Source organism: Oryzias latipes, chromosome 16, assembly GCF_053564925.1.
Source record: "Oryzias latipes strain Hd-rR chromosome 16, Olatipes_Hd-rR_3.1".
Taxonomy (NCBI): domain Eukaryota; kingdom Metazoa; phylum Chordata; class Actinopteri; order Beloniformes; family Adrianichthyidae; genus Oryzias; species Oryzias latipes.
The window spans coordinates 553,202-566,193 of NC_136252.1; positions in this window are offsets into that span (position 1 = coordinate 553,202).

Consider the following 12,992-nt stretch of genomic DNA (forward strand, 5'->3'; position numbering starts at 1 on the left):
TTCAAAACAGTCATAGAGCCGAAAACGCTTTTTTGACATCTTTGGCACTTTTGACTGACAAAATGATTTTTTAGCAAAAAACGCACCCAAAAGTCAAAGTTCTTATTTGCAGTTCAAGAAAGTGTTATTTTTCGTCACGTTGTAAGTTAAATCTTCAAAACAGTCATACTCTGAGCATAAAACACTTTTTTGACACTTTTGGTACTTTTGACTGACAAAATGATTTTTTTTAGCAACAAATGCACCCAAAAGTTGAAGTTCTCATTTGATGTTCAAGAAAGTTTTATTTTTTCTCGTGTTGTCAGTTGAAACTTCAAACCAGTTATAGTTAGAGCCGAAAACACTTTTTTGACACTTTTGGCACTTTTGACTGACAAAATGATTTTTTCAGCAACAAATGCACCCAAAAGTTGAAGTTCTCATTTGCAGTTCAAGAAAGTGTTATTTTATGCCACGTTGTAAGTTTAAAATTCAAAACAGTCATACTCTGAGCATAAAAGACTTTTTTGACACTTTTGGTACTTTTGACTGACAAAATGATTTTTTTAGCAACAAATGCACCCAAAAGTTGAAGTTCTCATTTGCAGTTCAAGAAAGTGTTATTTTATGCCACGTTGTAAGTTTAAAATTCAAAACAGTCATAGAGCCGAAAACGCTTTTTTGACATTTTTGGCACTTTTGACTGACAAAATGATTTTTTAGCAAAAAACGCACCCAAAAGTTGAAGTTCTCATTTGATGTTCAAGAAAGTTTTATTTTTTCTCGTGTTGTCAGTTGAAACTTCAAACCAGTTATAGTTAGAGCCGAAAACGCTTTTTTGACACTTTTGGTACTTTTGACTGACAAAATGATTTTTTTTAGCAACAAATGCACCCAAAAGTTGAAGTTCTCATTTGATGTTCAAGAAAGTTTTATTTTTTCTCGTGTTGTCAGTTTAAACTTCAAACCAGTAATAGTTAGAGCCGAAAACACTTTTTTGACACTTTTGGCACTTTTGACTGACAAAATGATTTTTTTTAGAAACAAATGCACCCAAAAGTTGAAGTTCTCATTTGCAGTTCAAGAAAGTGTTATTTTATGCAACGTTGTAAGTTTAAAATTCAAAACAGTCATAGAGCCGAAAACGCTTTTTTAACATTTTTGGCACTTTTGACTGACAAAATGATTTTTTAGCAAAAAACGCACCCAAAAGTTGAAGTTCTCATTTGATGTTCAAGAAAGTGTTATTTTATGCCACATTGTAAGTTTAAAATTCAAAACAGTCATAGAGCCGAAAACGCTTTTTTGACACTTTTGGCACTTTTGACTCACAAAATGATTTTTTAGCAAAAAACGCACCCAAAAGTTGAAGTTCTCATTTGATGTTCAAGAAAGTGTTATTTTATGCCACATTGTAAGTTTAAAATTCAAAACAGTCATAGAGCCGAAAACGCTTTTTTGACACTTTTGGTACTTTTGACTGACAAATTGATTTTTTTTAGCAACAAATGCACCCAAAAGTTGAAGTTCTCATTTGATGTTCAAGAAAGTTTTATTTTTTCTCATGTTGTCAGTTGAAACTTCAAACCAGTAATAGTTAGAGCCGAAAACACTTTTTTGACACTTTTGGCACTTTTGACTGACAAAATGATTTTTTTTAGAAACAAATGCACCCAAAAGTTGAAGTTCTCATTTGATGTTCAAGAAAGTGTTATTTTATGCCACTTTGTAAGTTTAAAATTCAAAACAGTCACAGAGCCGAAAACGCTTTTTTGACACTTTTGGCACTTTTGACTGACAAAATGATTTTTTAGCAAAAACGCACCCAAAAGTCAAAGTTCTTATTTGCAGTTCAAGAAAGTGTTATTTTTCGTCACGTTGTAAGTTAAATATTCAAAACAGTCATACTCTGAGAGTAAAAGACTTTTTTGACACTTTTGGCACTTTTAACTGAAAAAATGATTTCTTAGCAAAAAATAGACACAAAATTCAAAGTTCTCATTTTGCAGTTCAAGAAAGTGTTAGTTTTTCTCATGTTGTCAGTTGAAACTTCAAACCATTAATAGTTAGAGCCGAAAACGCTTTTTTGACACTTTTGGTACTTTTGACTGACAAAATGATTTTTTTAGCAACAAATGCACCCAAAAGTTGAAGTTCTCATTTGCAGTTCAAGAAAGTGTTATTTTATGCCACGTTGTAAGTTTAAAATTCAAAACAGTCATAGAGCCGAAAACGCTTTTTTGACATTTTTGGCACTTTTGACTGACAAAATGATTTTTTAGCAAAAAACGCACCCAAAAGTCAAAGTTCTTATTTGCAGTTCAAGAAAGTGTTATTTTTCGTCACGTTGTAAGTTAAATCTTCAAATCAGTCATACTCTGAGCATAAAAGACTTTTTTTGACACTTTTGGTACTTTTGACTGACAAAATGATTTTTTTTAGCAACAAATGCACCCAAAAGTTGAAGTTCTCATTTGATGTTCAAGAAAGTGTTATTTTATGCCACTTTGTAAGTTTAAAATTCAAAACAGTCATAGAGCCGAAAACGCTTTCTTGACACTTTTGGCACTTTTACTGACAAAATGATTTTTTAGCAAAAAACGCACCCAAAAGTTGAAGTTCTCATTTGATGTTCAAGAAAGTGTTATTTTATGCCACATTGTAAGTTTAAAATTTAAAACAGTCATAGAGCCGAAAACGCTTTTTTGACACTTTTGGTACTTTTGACTGAAAAAATGATTTTTTTTAGCAACAAATGCACCCAAAAGTTGAAGTTCTCATTTGATGTTCAAGAAAGTGTTATTTTATGCCACATTGTAAGTTTAAAATTCAAAACAGTCATAGAGCCGAAAACGCTTTTTTGACATTTTTGGCACTTTTGACTGACAAAATGATTTTTTAGCAAAAAACGCACCCAAAAGTCAAAGTTCTTATTTGCAGTTCAAGAAAGTGTTATTTTTTGTCACGTTGTAAGTTAAATATTCAAAACAGTCATACTCTGAGCATAAAAGACTTTTTTGACACTTTTGGCACTTTTAACTGAAAAAATGATTTCTTAGCAAAAAATAGACACAAAATTCAAAGTTCTCATTTTGCAGTTCAAGAAAGTGTTAGTTTTTCTCATGTTGTCAGTTGAAACTTCAAACCAGTCATTGAGCCATAAACGCTTTTTTGACACTTTTTGTACTTTTGACTGACAAAATGATTTTTTTTAGCAACAAATGCACCCAAAAGTTGAAGTTCTCATTTGATGTTCACGAAAGTGTTATTTTATGCCACATTGTAAGTTTAAAATTCAAACAGTCATAGAGCCGAAAACGCTTTTTTGACACTTTTGGCACTTTTGACTGACAAAATGATTTTTTAGCAAAAAACGCACCCAAAAGTTGAAGTTACATAGAGCATAGAGCCAAAAACGCTTTTTTGACACTTTTGGTACATTTGACTTAAAAAATGATTTTTTTTAGCAACAAATGCACCCAAAAGTTGAAGTTCTCATTTGATGTTCAAGAAAGTTTTATTTTTTCTCATGTTGTCAGTTGAAACTTCAAACCAGTAATAGTTAGAGCCGAAAACACTTTTTTGACACTTTTGGCACTTTTGACTGACAAAATGATTTTTTTAGAAACAAATGCACCCAAAAGTTGAAGTTCTCATTTGATGTTCAAGAAAGTGTTATTTTATGCCACATTGTAAGTTGAAATTTCAAAACAGTCATTGAGCCAAAAACGCTTTTTTGACACTTTTGACTGACAAAATGATTTTTTAGCAAAAAACGCACCCAAAAGTCAAAGTTCTTATTTGCAGTTCAAGAAAGTGTTATTTTTCGTCACGTTGTAAGTTAAGTATTCAAAACAGTCATACTCTGAGCATAAAAGACTTTTTTGACACTTTTGGCACTTTTAACTGAAAAAATGATTTCTTAGCAAAAAATAGACACAAAATTCAAAGTTCTCATTTTGCAGTTCAAGAAAGTGTTAGTTTTTCTCATGTTGTCAGTTGAAACTTCAAACCAGTAATAGTTAGAGCCGAAAACGCTTTTTTGACATTTTTGGCACTTTTGACTGACAAAATGATTTTTAGCAAAAAACGCACCCAAAAGTCAAAGTTCTAATTTGCAGTTCAAGAAAGTGTTACATTTTGTCATGTTGTAAGTTGAAATTTCAAAACAGTCATTGAGCCAAAATTGCTTTTTTTACACTTTTGGCACTTTTGACTGACAAAATGATTTTTTTTAGCAACAACTGCACCCAAAAGTTGAAGTTCTCATTTGATGTTTAAGAAAGTTTTATTTTTTCTCATGTTGTCAGTTTAAACTTCAAACCAGTAATAGTTAGAGCCGAAAACACTTTTTTGACACTTTTGACTGACAAAATGATTTTTTTTAGAAACAAATGCACCCAAAAGTTGAAGTTCTCATTTGATGTTCAAGAAAGTGTTATTTTATGCCACATTGTAAGTTGAAATTTCAAAACAGTCATAGAGCCAAAAACGCTTTTTTGACACTTTTGGTACTTTTGACTGACAAATTGATTTTTTTTAGCAACAAATGCACCCAAAAGTTTAAGTTCTCATTTGATGTTCAAGAAAGTTTTATTTTTTCTCATGTTGTCAGTTGAAACTTCAAACCAGTAATAGTTAGAGCCGAAAACACTTTTTTGACACTTTTGGCACTTTTGACTGACAAAATTATTTTTTTAGCAACAAATGCACCCAAAAGTTGAAGTTCTCATTTGCAGTTCAAGAAAGTGTTATTTTATGCCACGTTGTAAGTTTAAAATTCAAAACAGTCATACTCTGAGCATAAAAGACTTTTTTGACACTTTTGGTACTTTTGACTGACAAAATGATTTTTTTTAGCAACAAATGCATCCAAAAGTTGAAGTTCTCATTTGATGTTCAAGAAAGTTTTATTTTTTCTCGTGTTGTCAGTTGAAACTTCAAACCAGTAATAGTTAGAGCCGAAAACACTTTTTTGACACTTTTGGCACTTTTGACTGACAAAATGATTTTTTTTAGAAACAAACGCACCCAAAAGTCAAAGTTCTCATTTGCAGTTCAAGAAAGTGTTACATTTTGTCATGTTGTAAGTTGAAATTTCAAAACAGTCATTGAGCCAAAATTGCTTTTTTTACACTTTTGGCACTTTTGACTGACAAAAGGTTTTTTTTAGCAACAAATGCACCCAAAAGTTGAAGTTCTCATTTGATGTTCAAGAAAGTTTTATTTTTTCTCATGTTGTCAGTTTAAACTTCAAACCAGTAATAGTTAGAGCCGAAAACACTTTTTTGACACTTTTGACTGACAAAATGATTTTTTTTAGAAACAAATGCACCCAAAAGTTGAAGTTCTCATTTGATGTTCAAGAAAGTGTTATTTTATGCCACATTGTAAGTTGAAATTTCAAAACAGTCATAGAGCCAAAAACGCTTTTTTGACACTTTTGGTACTTTTGACTGACAAATTGATTTTTTTTAGCAACAAATGCACCCAAAAGTTTAAGTTCTCATTTGATGTTCAAGAAAGTTTTATTTTTTCTCATTTTGTCAGTTGAAACTTCAAACCAGTAATAGTTAGAGCCGAAAACACTTTTTTGACACTTTTGGCACTTTTGACTGACAAAATGATTTTTTTAGCAACAAATGCACCCAAAAGTTGAAGTTCTCATTTGCAGTTCAAGAAAGTGTTATTTTATGCCACGTTGTAAGTTTAAAATTCAAAACAGTCATAAAGCCGAAAACGCTTTTTTGACATTTTTGGCACTTTTGACTGACAAAATGATTTTTTAGCAAAAAACGCACCCAAAAGTCAAAGTTCTTATTTGCAGTTCAAGAAAGTGTTATTTTTCGTCACGTTGTAAGTTTAATCTTCAAAACAGTCATACTCTGAGCATAAAAGACTTTTTTGACACTTTTGGTACTTTTGACTGACAAAATGATTTTTTTTAGCAACAAATGCACCCAAAAGTTGAAGTTCTCATTTGATGTTCAAGAAAGTTTTATTTTTTCTCGTGTTGTCAGTTGAAACTTCAAACCAGTAATAGTTAGAGCCGAAAACACTTTTTTGACACTTTTGGCACTTTTGACTGACAAAATGATTTTTTTTAGAAACAAATGCACCCAAAAGTTGAAGTTCTCATTTGCAGTTCAAGAAAGTGTTATTTTATGCAACGTTGTAAGTTTAAAATTCAAAACAGTCATAGAGCCGAAAACGCTTTTTTAACATTTTTGGCACTTTTGACTGACAAAATGATTTTTTAGCAAAAAACGCACCCAAAAGTTGAAGTTCTCATTTGATGTTCAAGAAAGTGTTATTTTATGCCACATTGTAAGTTTAAAATTTAAAACAGTCATAGAGCCGAAAACGCTTTTTTGACACTTTTGGCACTTTTGACTGACAAAATGATTTTTTTTAGCAACAAATGCACCCAAAAGTTGAAGTTCTCATTTGATGTTCAAGAAAGTGTTATTTTTCGTCACGTTGTAAGTTTAATCTTCAAAACAGTCATACTCTGAGCATAAAAGACTTTTTTGACACTTTTGGTACTTTTGACTGACAAAATGATTTTTTTTAGAAACAAATGCACCCAAAAGTTGAAGTTCTCATTTGATGTTCAAGAAAGTGTTATTTTATGCCACTTTGTAAGTTTAAAATTCAAAACAGTCACAGAGCCGAAAACGCTTTTTTGACACTTTTGGCACTTTTGACTGACAAAATGATTTTTTTGGCAAAAAACGCACCCAAAAGTCAAAGTTCTTATTTGCAGTTCAAGAAAGTGTTATTTTTCGTCACGTTGTAAGTTAAATATTCAAAACAGTCATACTCTGAGCATAAAAGACTTTTTTGACACTTTTGGCACTTTTAACTGAAAAAATGATTTCTTAGCAAAAAATAGACACAAAATATAAAGTTCTCATTTTGCAGTTCAAGAAAGTGTTAGTTTTTCTCATGTTGTCAGTTGAAACTTCAAACCAGTAATAGTTAGAGCCGAAAACGCTTTTTTGACACTTTTGGGACTTTTGACTGACAAAATGATTTTTTTAGCAACAAATGCACCCAAAAGTTGAAGTTCTCATTTGATGTTCAAGAAAGTTTTATTTTTTCTCGTGTTGTCAGTTGAAACTTCAAACCAGTAATAGTTAGAGCCGAAAACACTTTTTTGACACTTTTGGCACTTTTGACTGACAAAATGATTTTTTTTAGAAACAAATGCACCCAAAAGTTGAAGTTTTCATTTGCAGTTCAAGAAAGTGTTATTTTATGCAAAGTTGTAAGTTTAAAATTCAAAACAGTCATAGAGCCGAAAACGCTTTTTTGACATTTTTGGCACTTTTGACTGACAAAATGATTTTTTAGCAAAAAACGCACCCAAAAGTCAAAGTTCTTATTTGCAGTTCAAGAAAGTGTTATTTTTTGTCACGTTGTAAGTTAAATCTTCAAAACAGTCATACTCTGAGCATAAAAGACTTTTTTGACACTTTTGGTACTTTTGACTGACAAAATGATTTTTTTTAGCAACAAATGCACCCAAAAGTTGAAGTTCTCATTTGATGTTCAAGAAAGTTTTATTTTTTCTCGTGTTGTCAGTTGAAACTTCAAACCAGTAATAGTTAGAGCCGAAAACACTTTTTTGACACTTTTGGCACTTTTGACTGACAAAATGATTTTTTTTAGAAACAAATGCACCCAAAAGTTGAAGTTCTCATTTGCAGTTCAAGAAAGTGTTATTTTATGCAACGTTGTAAGTTTAAAATTCAAAACAGTCATAGAGCCGAAAACGCTTTTTTAACATTTTTGGCACTTTTGACTGACAAAATGATTTTTTAGCAAAAAACGCACCCAAAAGTTGAAGTTCTCATTTGATGTTCAAGAAAGTGTTATTTTATGCCACATTGTAAGTTTAAAATTCAAAACAGTCATAGAGCCGAAAACGCTTTTTTGACACTTTTGGCACTTTTGACTGACAAAATGATTTTTTTGGCAAAAAACGCACCCAAAAGTCAAAGTTCTTATTTGCAGTTCAAGAAAGTGTTATTTTTCGTCACGTTGTAAGTTAAATATTCAAAACAGTCATACTCTGAGCATAAAAGACTTTTTTGACACTTTTGGCACTTTTAACTGAAAAAATGATTTCTTAGCAAAAAATAGACACAAAATATAAAGTTCTCATTTTGCAGTTCAAGAAAGTGTTAGTTTTTCTCATGTTGTCAGTTGAAACTTCAAACCAGTAATAGTTAGAGCCGAAAACGCTTTTTTGACACTTTTGGGACTTTTGACTGACAAAATGATTTTTTTAGCAACAAATGCACCCAAAAGTTGAAGTTCTCATTTGCAGTTCAAGAAAGTGTTATTTTATGCCACGTTGTAAGTTTAAAATTCAAAACAGTCATAGAGCCGAAAACGCTTTTTTGACATTTTTGGCACTTTTGACTGACAAAATGATTTTTTAGCAAAAAACGCACCCAAAAGTCAAAGTTCTTATTTGCAGTTCAAGAAAGTGTTATTTTTCGTCACGTTGTAAGTTAAATCTTCAAATCAGTCATACTCTGAGCATAAAAGACTTTTTTTGACACTTTTGGTACTTTTGACTGACAAAATGATTTTTTTTAGCAACAAATGCACCCAAAAGTTGAAGTTCTCATTTGATGTTCAAGAAAGTTTTATTTTTTCTCGTGTTGTCAGTTGAAACTTCAAACCAGTAATAGTTAGAGCCGAAAACACTTTTTTGACACTTTTGGCACTTTTGACTGACAAAATGATTTTTTTTAGAAACAAATGCACCCAAAAGTTGAAGTTCTCATTTGCAGTTCAAGAAAGTGTTATTTTATGCAACGTTGTAAGTTTAAAATTCAAAACAGTCATAGAGCCGAAAACGCTTTTTTGACATTTTTGGCACTTTTGACTGACAAAATGATTTTTTAGCAAAAAACGCACCCAAAAGTCAAAGTTCTTATTTGCAGTTCAAGAAAGTGTTATTTTTTGTCACGTTGTAAGTTAAATCTTCAAAACAGTCATACTCTGAGCATAAAAGACTTTTTTGACACTTTTGGTACTTTTGACTGACAAAATGATTTTTTTTAGCAACAAATGCACCCAAAAGTTGAAGTTCTCATTTGATGTTCAAGAAAGTTTTATTTTTTCTCGTGTTGTCAGTTGAAACTTCAAACCAGTAATAGTTAGAGCCGAAAACACTTTTTTGACACTCTTGGCACTTTTGACTGACAAAATGATTTTTTTTAGCAACAAATGCACCCAAAAGTTGAAGTTCTCATTTGATGTTCAAGAAAGTGTTATTTTATGCCACATTGTAAGTTTAAAATTCAAAACAGTCATAGAGCCGAAAACACTTTTTTGACATTTTTGGCACTTTTGACTGACAAAATGATTTTTTAGCAAAAAACGCACCCAAAAGTCAAAGTTCTTATTTGCAGTTCAAGAAAGTGTTATTTTTTGTCACGTTGTAAGTTAAATATTCAAAACAGTCATACTCTGAGCATAAAAGACTTTTTTGACACTTTTGGCACTTTTAACTGAAAAAATGATTTCTTAGCAAAAAATAGACACAAAATTCAAAGTTCTCATTTTGCAGTTCAAGAAAGTGTTAGTTTTTCTCATGTTTTCAGTTGAAACTTCAAACCAGTCATTGAGCCAAAAACGCTTTTTTGACACTTTTTGTACTTTTGACTGACAAAATGATTTTTTTTAGCAACAAATGCACCCAAAAGTTTAAGTTCTCATTTGATGTTCACGAAAGTGTTATTTTATGCCACATTGTAAGTTTAAAATTCAAACAGTCATAGAGCCGAAAACGCTTTTTTGACACTTTTGGCACTTTTGACTGACAAAATGATTTTTTAGCAAAAAACGCACCCAAAAGTTGAAGTTCTCATTTGATGTTCAAGAAAGTGTTATTTTATGCCACATTGTAAGTTTAAAATTCAAAACATAGAGCCAAAAACGCTTTTTTGACACTTTTGGTACATTTGACTTAAAAAATGATTTTTTTTTAGCAACAAATGCACCCAAAAGTTGAAGTTCTCATTTGATGTTCAAGAAAGTTTTATTTTTTCTCATGTTGTCAGTTGAAACTTCAAACCAGTAATAGTTAGAGCCGAAAACACTTTTTTGACACTTTTGGCACTTTTGACTGACAAAATGATTTTTTTTAGAAACAAATGCACCCAAAAGTTGAAGTTCTCATTTGATGTTCAAGAAAGTGTTATTTTATGCCACTTTGTAAGTTTAAAATTCAAAACAGTCATAGAGCCGAAAACGCTTTCTTGACACTTTTGGCACTTTTGACTGAAAAAATGATTTTTTAGCAAAAAACGCACCCAAAAGTTGAAGTTCTCATTTGATGTTCAAGAAAGTGTTATTTTATGCCACATTGTAAGTTTAAAATTCAAAACAGTCATAGAGCCGAAAACACTTTTTTGACACTTTTGGCACTTTTGACTGACAAAATGATTTTTTTTAGAAACAAATGCACCCAAAAGTTGAAGTTCTCATTTGCAGTTCAAGAAAGTATTATTTTATGCAATGTTGTAAGTTTAAAATTCAAAACAGTCATAGAGCCGAAAACGCTTTTTTAACATTTTTGGCACTTTTGACTTACAAAATGATTTTTTAGCAAAAAACGCACCCAAAAGTTGAAGTTCTCATTTGATGTTCAAGAAAGTGTTATTTTATGCCACATTGTAAGTTTAAAATTCAAAACAGTCATAGAGCCGAAAACGCTTTTTTGACACTTTTGACTGACAAAATGATTTTTTAGCAAAAAAAGCACCCAAAAGTTGAAGTTCTCATTTGATGTTCAAGAAATTGTTATTTTATGCCACATTGTAAGTTTAAAATTCAAAACAGTCATAGAGCCGAAAACGCTTTTTTGACACTTTTGGTACTTTTGACTGACAAAATGATTTTTTTTAGCAACAAATGCACCCAAAAGTTGAAGTTCTCATTTGATGTTCAAGAAAGTGTTATTTTATGCCACTTTGTAAGTTTAAAATTCAAAACAGTCATAGAGCCGAAATGCTTTTTTTGACACTTTTGGCACTTTTGACTGACAAAATGATTTTTTAGCAAAAAACGCACCCAAAAGTCAAAGTTCTTATTTGCAGGTCAAGAAAGTGTTATTTTATGCAACGTTGTAAGTTTAAAATTCAAAACAGTCATAGAGCCGAAAACGCTTTTTTAACATTTTTGGCACTTTTGACTGACAAAATGATTTTTTTTAGCAACAAATGCACCCAAAAGTTTAAGTTCTCATTTGATGTTCAAGAAAGTTTTATTTTTTCTCATGTTGTCAGTTGAAACTTCAAACCAGTAATAGTTAGAGCCGAAAACACTTTTTTGACACTTTTGGCACTTTTGACTGACAAAATGATTTTTTTTAGAAACAAATGCACCCAAAAGTTGAAGTTCTCATTTGATGTTCAAGAAAGTGTTATTTTATGCCACTTTGTAAGTTTAAAATTGAAAACAGTCATAGAGCCGAAAACGCTTTCTTGACACTTTTGGCACTTTTGACTGACAAAATGATTTTTTAGCAAAAAACGCACCCAAAAGTTGAAGTTCTCATTTGATGTTCAAGAAAGTGTTATTTTATGCAACATTGTAAGTTTAAAATTCAAAACAGTCATAGAGCCGAAAACGCTTTTTTGACACTTTTGGTACTTTTGACTGACAAAATGATTTTTTTTAGCAACAAATGCACCCAAAAGTTGAAGTTCTCATTTGATGTTCACGAAAGTGTTATTTTATGCCACATTGTAAGTTTAAAATTCAAACAGTCATAGAGTCGAAAACGCTTTTTTGACACTTTTGGCACTTTTGACTGACAAAATGATTTTTTAGCAAAAAACGCACCCAAAAGTTGAAGTTCTCATTTGATGTTCAAGAAAGTGTTATTTTATGCCACATTGTAAGTTTAAAATTCAAAACATAGAGCCAAAAACGCTTTTTTGACACTTTTGGTACATTTGACTGACAAAATGATTTTTTTTAGCAACAAATGCACCCAAAAGTTGAAGTTCTCATTTGATGTTCAAGAAAGTGTTATTTTATGCCACTTTGTAAGTTTAAAATTCAAAACAGTCATAGAGCCGAAATGCTTTTTTTGACACTTTTGGCACTTTTGACTGACAAAATGATTTTTTAGCAAAAAACGCACCCAAAAGTCAAAGTTCTTATTTGCAGGTCAAGAAAGTGTTATTTTATGCAACGTTGTAAGTTTAAAATTCAAAACAGTCATAGAGCCGAAAACGCTTTTTTAACATTTTTGGCACTTTTGACTGACAAAATGATTTTTTTTAGCAACAAATGCACCCAAAAGTTTAAGTTCTCATTTGATGTTCAAGAAAGTTTTATTTTTTCTCATGTTGTCAGTTGAAACTTCAAACCAGTAATAGTTAGAGCCGAAAACACTTTTTTGACACTTTTGGCACTTTTGACTGACAAAATGATTTTTTTTAGAAACAAATGCACCCAAAAGTTGAAGTTCTCATTTGATGTTCAAGAAAGTGTTATTTTATGCCACTTTGTAAGTTTAAAATTCAAACAGTCATAGAGCCGAAAACGCTTTCTTGACACTTTTGGCACTTTTGACTGACAAAATGATTTTTTAGCAAAAAACGCACCCAAAAGTTGAAGTTCTCATTTGATGTTCAAGAAAGTGTTATTTTATGCCACATTGTAAGTTTAAAATTCAAAACATAGAGCCAAAAACGCTTTTTTGACACTTTTGGTACATTTGACTGACAAAATGATTTTTTTTAGCAACAAATGCACCCAAAAGTTGAAGTTCTCATTTGATGTTCAAGAAAGTGTTATTTTATGCCACTTTGTAAGTTTAAAATTCAAAACAGTCATAGAGCCGAAATGCTTTTTTTGACACTTTTGGCACTTTTGACTGACAAAATGATTTTTTAGCAAAAAACGCACCCAAAAGTCAAAGTTCTTATTTGCAGGTCAAGAAAGTGTTATTTTATGCAACGTTGTAAGTTTAAAATTCA